Below are 13,730 nucleotides of genomic sequence, written 5' to 3' on the forward strand. Positions count from 1 at the left end.
CAATAACTTTGTAAACATCACTTATAGGTAAATACTTAATGCCGACAAGGTTTCGCTACAACCGTAGCTTCATCAGGGCAACCGAAGAGTCAGAATAATAGAAGAGTATGTATGAATGTGAATGAGGCCAGAAGTGTGTGCCAAGATCGAGTTGTTTGGCGGTCCGTCCTCTCTGCCTACCCCTGCGGAGAAACGGCTTAATGGTTAGTTAGTTAGTTAAAATATGAACTTCAGTTGTTATTGATTTATTTTTACACATTTAGTTATTTACAATATCGCGGATTATGAAAGGTTTCTTTGACTTTTTTGTATAGCAGGTGAAACATTTGCAAACTAGCTCTTAAAATTATTAACTTTATTCTTAAGTGTCTTTAGGTCAATTGATGTGCATTTCTAACATTTATTAATGTGATTGTCTGAAAGATGATTTTTAAATTCAGCTCTAGAAATGTAAAAAAATATATGGCCGGACGTTGCGAAAGCTCGTCAGTGAATTTAGTATCTTGTATGCGCTTTGGTTCCCTCTTGCTTACGATGTGTAATGACTACTGACCTAAGGGTTGTCTCTCGTCAATAGGTAATTAGTTTGTGCTTGCTGTTATGTGTAACTCTAATTGAATCCTGTAATTAGTTGCAACAACATTGGCGAACTCTGAATTTCATCACACGCGTGAAGTCGCATTCATAAACAAACGCTCATAAGATTAGAATTTATTAAATTGTATTTAAGGCTCAACTTTATTCATGGAATTCTATTATTTATTCTACAATTAACGCCTCATCAATGAATATTTTCTTCACCAACGTCACGAGAGTGTGAAAACTATTTTCAATCCATAGTTATTCTTTGCTAAATATTTGTATAACGCTGCTCTTGTGAAAGTAGTGACCTCACCTCAAGGTCCTACGCAAATAACATAAATTATCTAAAAATATTTTTAAGCTGTTGTATTCAATCCAGTTACTTATTTGGCACTAGCTTAGTGGTTGGAAGGCCTCCATGGTCGAGGGGTAAGGATCTCGACTAGCAAGATGGGTGTCGCGGGCTCAAACCCTCGTGTGCAATTAAATTTTATTTGATTAATTTGTGTTATTTGAGAAATTACTCATTTATAATAATATACAGGGTGTATCGGCAAGTACCCGACAAACTTTAACCAGCTATTCCTCAGCACATTTGGAGTAAAAAATGTTATGGGCGCTTTGCTGTCCGGTAACATTTTTTTCCATTAAAAACAAAAAATAAATAAAAAATCCACACTCCGTCACTGTCATTTGCATTGTTTCTCGCGTTCAACAGCTGTTATTAGCAAGTGTGTCAAAAAGTGTCCTCGTTCTTTCGTACACACTAATAATAATAATAATAATGGATTACTTGTATAGCGCCGTTTTTGTGCAAAAACACCTCAAGGGCGCTGTACAAACTGATAATACATTTGTACAGTGGTCTATGTTATTACTTAACTATTTATGGAGAAAATATACAGTTCAATAGGTCTAAATAATAATAGTTAAAAATGAGACGAATGGTGCCGTGCCATTTCGTTGTGATTGTAAAAGCGCGCCAATGTAGGTACGTACGTACATTATTCAACGAATCTCGAACAAAATATTGCCAGATGGGTTTTCAAACTTTGACAAAGGATAAAACATATGTGGTGAAAATATGAATAATAATTTTTTTATTAAAAAAAAAATGTTACTGGACTGCAAAGTGCCCATAACATTTTTTACTCCAAATGTGCTAAGGAATAGCTGGTTAAAGTTTGTCGGGTACGTGCCGATACACCCTGTATAGTATATTTTCGGCACTTTCCAGAGTGGAAGATATCAGTATCGCCCTGACCGCCATTCAGAATTGAAACGTTGCTTGACAGGTCTGATGTAGGGCAGGGTGTTTGGTGACCAGATCTGATACTTCCCCACCTTTCCATTCCTCGTCTCCTTCCCCTCCTCACCACCTTCAGCCTCATAACATACCCCAATTGGGGATGCAATAGTCTCACTGGCTCCAGAAAGTCGGGGGCAATTGGTATTCTTGTGCGGTTTCACATATATTTTAATTTATTTATTATCACGTCGTATATTAAATTAAAGAATTTATATATCTATGTACTAACTTTTTTTGATATGGTTTTCATCTTTTTCGTCCATTTTTTAAACGATTTTTTTTAGAGATGAGCTTTAAATTTCCCTCTGAATTCTTGGGATTAGTTACAATTTTTAATTATCGTGGACCATTTTTTGTAAATCGCCGTCTTGTCGAGCCTGATCTTCGAGTTCATTTCACCTGTCCGCCCCACATCGAACCAAACCACACGTAAAACAGCTTCATTAAAACCTGCATCTGAAATATAAAGTACCTACTTTTACTTTCAGCTTTTCAATATCCGGTTACTTTGCAGTTCTCATAAAACTACAAATTATCAGACGCTCCTTATTGTCCTTTTTTAACATCTCGATACAGACGATTGCTGACGGTTTCACCTTCTTCCTCACAATAAATGCTGGGGTTCCACAGGGATCGGTTCTATCTCCGACTTTATTTTTGTTTCCACATCAATGACTTTTTTTCGTGTGCATCATTTAATTGTTACACGTAACATCTATGGCAGTAGAGTTCACGATCATTTTTTGTTCAGGAAATGAACAATAGACAATAGAGAGATTATCTCTAATCATCTCGAGAGAGTTTCCTCTGGGGGTAAGAATAAATTCAAATACTAATTGGTCGTTTCTAAGAACCGTTATTGTGTTCAACATGCACAGCTGTTGAGTGCTTCAAACCCGTGTTCACTACTTATTTCATCAAAAATATCCTCCACATAGTATCCCCATAGATAACATTAAAAAAAAAAAATTATTCAGGGCCTCCTGTGAGGCGTTAATATATTTTTTACAGTGTGCTTAGTGTGGATACGTCTCCAAAAACGCACAACATGACCTACAAAATATATTCATACTAAGATCTCATTCAAGGTCTGCAGTTTGAAGACTGAATATTAAACTGACTTGCGAAATTCACCCATACCCAGTCACTTCAGCATTAACATTAAATCAATAACATATCCTCGCGCCAAAGCGGAAACTCAAATACATTATTACACTCTTCTACTATTTTGATTTAATTTACATCCTAATAATAATTTTATTTTAGAGATGCTCTCAACTATTGATATAGTTTCAAAGCTCATTATGGAAATGGCGTTGACCTGTGAAAAGCTGTGCTCATTCCATGAAACCTGGAACATTATTCCTTTTACTATCAAGGTTTTTTCTGAAATGTACGAACAGAATTCCTATTTTGTAATGAAGTTAACAACATAAACATACTCAACAACAGTTACTATTTTATCATAATATTTCGTATGTGCTATTAATTTTAGGTGCCTAGTCTACCTATAAATTAAACATTTTTATCAATGTATTGATTTGTTATCATTATTTGTTTCAGGTATGTTATCTATTCATTCTGAAGATTAACTGAAATACACTGAGGGTAAGTTACGTCTTTCCTTTGATTCATAGATTTCTTGTCTTGTTCTGGCATCACTTTCATAAAATTAAACTAATTGTTGCATTTTCTTTTTATCTTGCTGATTGAACTAATTGAAGGCATAAATTAGTTTAAAATCTTTTATTTCTGTTCTCCATTCTTCATCACACAATTCGAATCGTTTCTTCCATAGTTTCTGTATTGCATGAATTTGTCCTGCATAATAATAATACTTGGCTGTTTATATAGGGCCGTTTTCGTGTAAAATCACCTCACGGGCTCTGTACAAATATTTGTATTGTATAATAAATTTATATCTAGTGACTTACAATTAAGGCTTATAACAACTGACTTGCATCTAAGACTTGTATCTAGTGAATTACGTCTAAGGGTCATAGTGTCAATTTATTGTCAATATGACTCAATGATCCCGTCTCGGGATGCCATATAAACGTAGTCAAGCCTTAAGAATTCCATAAATCCTTTTCTAAAATATAACTTATTTTTCTAATTTCTTCGTCTCTTCATTCGAATACATAATTGCTTCTGTCTCTTTAATTCTCGCAATTTGAATTCTTCTCTCTGCGGTCTATATTCTATTCAGCGATGTGTAATTATTCTCATCATGGAGTCAATACGACTCGATGTTCCCGTCCTGTAGAACTTCAATGGTAGAAAATTCTTCCTTTTATTCCAAGATTTCTTTTTCTTTCGCGACACTTCCATAAAATAGAGCCATTCCATGTTCCATTTTCTTCTTCGCTTTCTGCCTTTAATGGCTATAATCTTTCTTAAAACTCTTCTTCATTATTCATCACGCAATTTGAATAGTCCATCCTGTATTGTGTGATTGTTCTCATCAAGGTGTCAATACGACTCAATGTTCATGTCAAAGTGAGTCGTGTGGTAGATACTCGAGAGCAGCAATTACTTTAAGTGGGTCTGCTCGATTTGCAAGTCTTTCAGCTGTCTTCTGTCTAGGCCGCAGCATTATTGGAAAAGAGTCGAACAAAAACCTGAATAGTCTATTTATGGATGTTATTGTAAAAACCTTTGTGCCACTTAGTTTTAAAAAAATTATACCATGTGAAATTGTACCGGTTTTCACAGGGCGGACATCCTCGTGAATGAACATTGTTTAAGTTCTGTTTTGTGCCCAAATACATTTTTACTCGATCTTACTTCTTTCGATGGCTCTATACAGGGTGTATCGGCACGTACCCGACAAACTTTAACCAGCTATTCCTTAGCACATTTGGAGTAAAAAATGTTATGGGCACTTTGCTGTCCGGTAGCATTTTTTTTCAATTAAAAACAAAAAAAAATAAAAATTTCCACACTACATCACTGTCATTGGCATTGCTTTTCGTGTTCAACAGCTGTTATTTTTTTTTATTGAATATATAAACACATTACAATAATTTACAAATGTAGATATTTCGAGGCTGATTGCGAAAAAATTAGAAATTTTTAACAAAAAATTGCCCAACTCAATTGAGAAATTATTTCTCGTGTTTGAGTTGGGGAGTGTTGTGAGTCATTATGGTTTATAGGTTGTAAAATTTCACTAGTTGATGTAGCTAAAAATTAACAAATAGCTATAAAACTAGATGATAAATTTGATAACTCTATATAATTAAGAAAATAAGAAATTTAATTACAAACTAAAAAATAAAAAATATAACTTAAATAATATAATAGTTATTAAACTTAGAAAAAATAAGATATAAAAATAAAAATGTACTTATTAGGTACGAAATAATAGTAGGTAGGGACAGTACTGGTAGTAAATTGTTCAAAGACCGAGCTGGCAATCTTGTATGAAATGGGTACTTAATAAAATGCAACAACAATAAATGCATATTAGCACATATTAGGAAGCGGATAATATAATTTAGAGGATATGTATTTTTTTTTTTAAATATTAAATTTTGTTTATTTATATTTTTTTTTTATTAATCATTAATCAATTTTCCTAAATTCATAACGTGAATTTAGGAAAATTTAATTAATAAAAATTACAAATGAGTTCATATAAACAATTATTTGAAAAATGTATCCAATGAAATTAAAACTTGTGATTACCGTTGGGTTTATCTAAAAGTTGTTTGATTTGTGATTTGAAAGTTTTGTAATTTTTTTCAGTTTTAATTTTATCCGGAAGGGCATTAAACAATTTTATACCTTGATAATTATAATAATTGATTATAAAGTTGTAAGCAAGTATGTCGAAAAGCGTCTTCGCTTTTTCGCACACACTAAATAATAATAGTTAAAAATTAGACGAATGGTGCCGTGCCATTTCGTTGTGATTGTAAAAGCGCGCCAATATAGGTACACACGTACACTATTCAACGGAATTCGAATAAAATATTGCCAGGTGGGTTTTCAAACTTTGACAAAGGATAAAACAGTGCAAGTGGTGACATGTGGTGAAAATATGAATAATAATTTTTTTATTAAAAAAAAACGTTACCGGACAGCAAATTGCACATAAGATTTTTTACTCCAAATATGCTAAGGAATAGCTGGTTAAAGTTTGTCGGGTACGTGCCGATACACCATGTATAACTGTATTCCATAAAAAATATCAATGTTTTCATTGAGATCTGAAAAATAGTAATAAATATAAATTACTTTTATTTTGTGTTATAAACTGAAGATCTAATTATTAAAAATAGTTTTTTTTTTAAATAATAATCATAATATTTTATACAGCGTCATTTTTGTAATATATTAGTATTTGTATTCCAATGTACGATCTTGTTGTGTAAATATATATCTTTAGCTACAGCTTGTCATACTTATCTCTGCAGGCTGTCAAATATGAAACAATGAAAGTGCGAACTATTTATTCATTTTTTTAGTAATTTTCGATACGGTTTATAGTTACTTTTTTGCTTTGTTAACCCTTTTAGACCTGAATTAAAACGAACAGTTTCAGAAAATATATTACGTTTGATGACAATTGGTGGAGTTATTTGAAAATCTTTTGTGTTTTTTTTATAATAGTTTAGAAGTTATTGCTATTTTGATTTGAAAGATCATTAGGTCTCAGAGGACGTGTTTTTTTTTCTTCATAAAATGGCAAATCTTCTACTGTATATTAACAATATAAGATATAGTTATCTTTAAAAAAATTAAAAGTTGAAAAAATACCTCCAAAACTTACTTTAAAAACAATCGAGAGTAAAAATTCGGTCGAGTTTAAAAACAAAAATAACTAACTAACTAACCATCACGCCGTTTCCCCGCAGGGGTAGGCAGAGAGGACGGACCGCCAAAAAACTCGGTCTTGGCACACACTCCTTCCCTCATTCACATTCATACATCGTCTCATACATACTCTTCTTTTATTCTGACTCTTGACATGGCCCGACTCGAGTATCTGATTCACTTGATCGTGCCATGTCTTCCTCGGGCGTCCCCGACTTCTGCTACCATTCACATTTGCATCATATATCCTCCTTACACTCCTATCTTCGCTCATTCGCTCTACATGCCCAAACCATCTAAGCGTCCCTTTCTTAATCTTACTCATTACGCTTACATCAGCCTTGCACTCTTTGCGGATCTCCACATTCCTCACACGATCAAACATGGTTTTACCACACATACGCCTCAGGGATCTCATTTCAACAGCATTTAATCTACTTTCATCCTTTCTTTGCCAGTTCCATGCCTCACTTCCATACATCAAGGTAGGTACCAGCACTCCGTTGTGGACTGCTAACTTCGCTTCTTTGGACAATTTTTTGTTAGCGCCTACGGCGTTTAGTCCTCCATTAACGGAATTACCTGCATTTACCCTTCTTTCAATATCTCTGTCAGCCTTCCCATCTCTCGTAAACATACTTCCTAAATACACAAACTCATCCACCTGCTCCAAGTATTCCCCATTCACAATTATATTGCACACTGTTTTCGTACTCTCTCTTTCAAACACCATTACTTTAGACTTACTTACATTCATCATTAACTCATTCTTCATGCATACTTCGTTCATCCTAGACACGAGAGACTGTAGATCATCTATACTATTAGCAATCAGCACCGCATCATCAGCATACAACAGGCAACATACTTTCAAATTATTCAAATTCGCGCCCAATCCCACCTCTTTCAATTCTTGCATACAATTATCCATGTATAGATTGAATAACCACGGTGACATTAGATTAGATAGATTGGAAACAAAAATAAACTTTTAAAATATATCGAAATGTGTACCAGTAATCAAAATTCAATTAAAAAATATGTGTAGAGCCTATTAATTGGAAAACGAAAACCAATTGCCAATTTTTATTAGTTCTAGATAGTGAGGAAAACATTCTTGAATCTTTTTACTTTCAAATATATACACGGTATGATGGGGTTAAGAAACTCTAAGGAGATATTATTATTTCTCAAATATGACTCGTGTACTGTCTAGGTTGTACTAGAAATGTCAAGATGTAAGATGAATTAATTATTTGTAATATTATTAATTTCTATAATCTTCAATCGTTTCTCTTGAATATTCGAGAATATACCGTTTCCGCGGTTACCTGGTAACATTATTAATTTTATGTCATTCCACTTCCTTATTCCATTAGATTAGCACCTGCGCAGCTCCTATGGCACTTCCATTAATAAAACTTAAAAAGAACATGCAAAAGTACTACCTACCTACTACATTGTTTCCTACGTGCCGAACTAAACAAAAAATGTACTTAAACAAATTAAAGTACATTGCTCGAATTTCTCACCCTCTTTTAAATATCCTAATGTTTAAACAAAGGGAACAATGAAAGAAATTTATAAAAAAGGGATAATTGAACCAGACGTTCTTTTCTTTTGTTTATGGCAGACGTGATAGACCCCTTTTAAGAGGGCAAACTTATAAGGGTAGTGCAACATGCAAATACTTTTGGTAGTGTCTAGCTTTTCAATAGTTTGGTTGTTAAGTTTATTTGATTATGTTTTAAAAGCTTGTACTTTGCTGTTATCGTGTCTATCGCCATGGTTTTTATTAAAATCAGGCTCTACGTCATCGGCACTTTACTGCCAACGTTATTGTTTTTTCTGTTAGGGCTTGCAAGACTTTTATCATGTGTTTTTTGTTCATTAACCCCACACAGGAGGCCCTGAGGAAAATTATTTCCCTAAGAGCCTACGTCATCTTCGGGGATAGTGTGTGGAGGGTCTTTTAAAGTAAGGAAGTTCTGGAAAGGAAAATATATGAGGGGTAGTTAGGAATCTGTCCAGAAGTGACGGACTTGTGAATCTATCCCTTCCGCTGCTGTGCAAGGCGATGGGTCAAGAGTCAAGAGAGACCACTTGGAGAGATCAAAGGGTCTCAAAACAGATGGTGGGCAGGCGCCTGAACACACCTCACCCGATGAACTCGGGCACTCCTGCTAAATCAACAAACGTAGCGAACCACTTGAAATGAACTATGGCAGAGGTGTTGGTTATCTAATAAATGGTTCCCGGAGCGGCCGCCTCCCAAATTGACTACTGTTTTCTTGTATTTTTATTTTACTGAATCGTTGGCATAAATTAAAAACAAATTTGCGGCAATACTCAATGACATTATGAAAATACAACACACGTTATATTACACTAATCGAAAAAATATATAGCACTGCTTATGAATAGGATAGCCATTCAAAGAATAGGTGAGTACGAATACAATCTGATTTAATTCCGTCAAATATTTTTGCTTTAAATTTATCAAAAAATGTACCTTTCAAAGTTAAGGTTATCGAAAAATGTATCTATTGTTAAATGAGATATTTGTATTAAATATACTATCCTGTCTCGACACAGGGTGGCCCTGTACAGGCACAGTAAAATGTGTGTAAACCTTACATACATTAATGTACCTAATAAATAACGAAATAGCTGTATGAATTGCCCGCCAAAGCATGTCCACTGAACCTCGTTCAGTAAACTACGCGCGTTTTCTCAATCACGTTCTTCACTCTATTTATGTACCGACGGTAGTAAGTAGTTCATTTAATATGATAAAAAATCGTAAATTTAGATCGAATCTTACCACATAACTTACTAACTTGTTAACCTATCAAAACTATATATCTGATTCCATGTCTAGTAAATCTCAAGTTGACTCTATTTATACCGATTTTAGCAAGGCGTTCGATAAAGTCAATCATGAGTTATTGCTGAATAAACTCCATAAATTCTGTATAGGTGGTTCACTATATAAGTGGTTTAATAGTTATTTAACCAACAGATTACTGGCTGTTAAAATTGATGGCAAATTTTCATACAAATTCACTGCTACGAGTGGTGTTCCCCAGGGGTCACACTTAGGTCCAATCCTGTTTTTATTATTTGTCAATGATGTATTGTATATTTTCAATGATGTTCAAGTGTTAATGTTTGCAGACGACCTGAAATTATTCAGAGCAATCAGAAACATTAACGATTGCCATATATTGTCAAATAACTTGTCAAGATTAATTATATGGTGTCGTGATAACCGCTTCCAACTTAACATAAGCAAATGTCAAATTATGAGGTTTCATCGAATAAAAAATCCAATATTTTTTGATTATTCCATTAACAATATGTCGTTAGTATCTGTCTCGGAAATTAATGACTTAGGTATTTGGTTTGACACGAAACTTAACTTTATCAAGCATATTGAAACAATAACCAATAAATCTTTGAAAATGTTGGGATTTATTTTAAGGGTATCTAGTGATTTCAATAATGTAAATACTGTAAAAACATTATATATGTCACTAGTAAGGAGTCATGTAGAATACAATTCCACGGTTTGGTCCCCAAATTATGAGGTTTATTCACATGCGATTGAAAGAATCCAAAATAAATTTTTAAGATATGTAAATTTCAAAATGGGCATTTCTAGAGAAAAACTAAATTACGATAACGTACTTTGTTCATTAAATTTAATAAAATTATCTGATCGCAGAATTATTTCCGATTTAACCTGTCTGTATAAAATCATTAATTCAATGTTTGATACCCCTGATTTATTATATGTAATCTCTTTTCATACTCCAAGCAGGTCGGTTACAAGACAGTACCTACCATATTATTGTAGCAATTCTATGTCAACGTCCCAATATCACACTCCTATGCGACGGATTCAACAGCTAGGAAACAAATACTACGATGTTGTTGATATATTTAGTACATCAATTTCAATATATAAAAGCATACCCTATTGAAGTTTTTTTTATCAAGTTGTGGAATATTTTAATAAAGGTATTTAATTTGATTTGACTAACATATAATAATTTTGTCAACTGAAACAGAAAAAAATATTTTGGATTTTTTATGTTTTGTGCCTACATACTGTGTAGATCAAGTTCAGTGATATTTTGACTTTATATTTATTTTTCTGCAATTGTTTTAAATAGTCGTTTCATGCACTATTTTCATGTATAATTTCGTAAATATTTTTTTATATATATGTATGTAAAAGCCTTAATAGGCGTGAAATAAATAAATAACTTACTCGTGAAAAACCTTTCAAAGGTTTTATACAATTCGTTGTTGTGTAGAACTTTTCTCTAGCATTTCGCGTGTTACCTTTCCTAAATTACATACCCGTTTTTCAATCCTTATTCTCTCCTTTTCTGAGTCCTAATTAATATTAAAATTGCATTTTTCTTGCAGCTGCTAATCTCACCTTTTTATTTTACAGTTTTACCTATAAAAAAAACATTCGTCAACACTAAATAATTGTCTTGAAAATTCCTGATGGAAAAAATCTGTACAAATCATAATGCCACACCTCACCGCTGGAGAGTTCTTACAACTTCATACTTTCTAATTTTCTTCTGTGCATATTGTTAATGTTTTAAATGTAATGAAAACAGATGTCCTATTTTCGACTCGCTTGGTTTTCAAACCGTGTTCTCTAATCCCAAAATCAAACCTCTTACACCGCTGGCACGAAGCTCACCAGTCTCGATATCCGCAACAAAGTATCAGACACTTCAAACTCCTCTTCATAAAACCCATAATCACGTTTGTATAATGTCAACACACCAACCATTATCTTTTCTTAGAATTTCGACCCCCCTGACTTGTGACATTAACGCTGAATCCGCATCTGTCTTTAAACTTCCTCTTGATATGACTTAATCACGACATAATCAAATATTAATCACTACCTGGACAATTCAATATCATTTGATACCCCGCATCATTCATTTTAACACAATTTAATCTAAAAGTGCTGCAAAAATATATATGTTTTCCTAAAATCTACTCACTGCTTTTTAATGGTTTTTTATTTTTTTTTATTATTATTTAAAGAAAGCAAGACAAAAATATATATTACAGTAAATAATAAAATAAAATACAGAAAAAAAAACAGAAAAGTTCCAATAAACTACTTTTCAGTAGTTTGTCGATGGCAACTTTTCACATAAAAAATATCAAAAAAAGATAAAAACTTATTTTACTTAATGACAACAGTGATAACAATAAAAAATAACAATATTTAAAAATATAAAAACATATACACAACAGTGATAGAATCTACCTATAGTTTGTATTAGACTCTAATACAAACTATTTCTTTCAGCGAGCCAATTTTTCAACATAATATTTGTTTTTTTATAAATTTAATTTAGATTAAATTTGATAATATTATTATTAAGTTCTGCAAGTGTTTTAGTTTTTTATTATTGTGACAGCTGTTTCGGCTTACAAGGCCATTTTCAAACTATAACCTTGTAAGCCGAAACAGCTGTCACAATAATAAAAAACTAAAACACTTGCAGAACTTAATAATAATATTATCAAATTTAATCTAAATTAAATTTATAAAAAAACAAATATTCTACGAATTAAACACAAAAACAATAAATAATATTTGTTTTTACATTTGTACATTTTTTTATTTCAGCAGGTAACATATTTAAGCAACTAGGTATCATGTAGTCCAGTGTTCTTTGTCCATATTTGTTCAAATGCTTAGGTACAATTAGTCCTTCATTTATTGTAAAACGAGTATTGTAAGTGTGGTCCAGTCTATTTATGTATATAGGGCTATTCATATGCTGAAATATAATTTTATACCACAGAATTGATCTTACTGAGAAAATTTTAAGATTCTGATAAAGATATGGAACATTATGCCTTTGTTCGTATAAACTTTTATGAGCTAATAATTGGTGTTTTCGAATGATCCGTTATTTATTTCACGAATTTCCTGCCTTGATTATTATAACTGTCTTAATTTCTGAAATCTTCTTATGGCTAGTTTTTGACCTCTTCAATGTCCAAGCATTGGCCTAATAGAGGAGAAACACCTGCTTACACCTTGTTAATTTCAAAGGGTCATTGAATTACACGACTCTCACAATTATATACATAGGAAACATGTATCCACTGAACCCCACTACAGGGATAGCGAACCTATTACTGCAAATGTGTTAAAATAAACCAAATACTTAATAAAAATTTACTAAGTGTAAAAATATACGTCGACAACATAGTCATAAAAATACATGGGTCAAAAGGCGTCCTCTTTGTTTCTCGTTTGGCAAAATTTTGATTGTTATTGAATTATTTAAATTAAATTTATTGTTATTAAATTTTCGTAGTTAATGTCTTTTAAAAATATCTTAGAGTGTACCGATGCATCTTGCTTGCACACACGCTGTTTGATGGAACAGATATAAATTCACCTCACGCAGTAACATAAGACTAACCCATGAACAGGACAATGAGAAATGACATATTTTTTGCATAATAATATGTATTTTACAATTTTCTAACTTCGCCCGCGTGTCACTAAAAATATCCTCGTGAAATATCTGGTACGTTCGCCATTCCTACTGTACTTTAGAATGTCTCCCTTATATAATATAATGCCTCAGCACGGGCAAGCCACCCAGTGAGGCCTACGTTACTGGAAAACATAAATTGTAAAAAATAATGTACCAAATAAATAAATAAAAAAATAATAATGTTTTATTCTTCGCCGCCGATAAATACAATTAAATAAATATTAATAATAATACTAATATGATTTGTAACTACAATTTTTGTAACAGCTTTGAAGACCTTACCAATGCGGTTAAGTTACCTTACAATAAGTACCAGGTAATTTTAAATAATAATCGTAAACTCTTTAATTTTCTTGATTGCGTTTGTGATTTTATTTCGGTTTCGTTATCTTTGTGAAAAAATCCTTTTTCTGTCCATCGCCAAACTATTATTTATTTGCGTTTTGCTTACTGGT

General features: G+C 32.5%; 1 protein-coding gene across 4 annotated transcripts in view; it reads left to right on the plus strand.

Annotated features, from left to right (window-relative positions):
- Window positions 1-13,730, plus strand: part of Myb (proto-oncogene like protein Myb) — a 296,992-nt gene that overhangs the window by 77,787 nt on the left and 205,475 nt on the right. The gene's annotated exons all lie outside the window — the stretch shown is intronic.

The sequence above is a fragment of the Hesperophylax consimilis genome, chromosome 24 (assembly GCF_061612785.1).
Source record: "Hesperophylax consimilis isolate HC1 chromosome 24, BYU_Hcon_1.0, whole genome shotgun sequence".
In the NCBI taxonomy this organism is placed as follows: domain Eukaryota; kingdom Metazoa; phylum Arthropoda; class Insecta; order Trichoptera; family Limnephilidae; genus Hesperophylax; species Hesperophylax consimilis.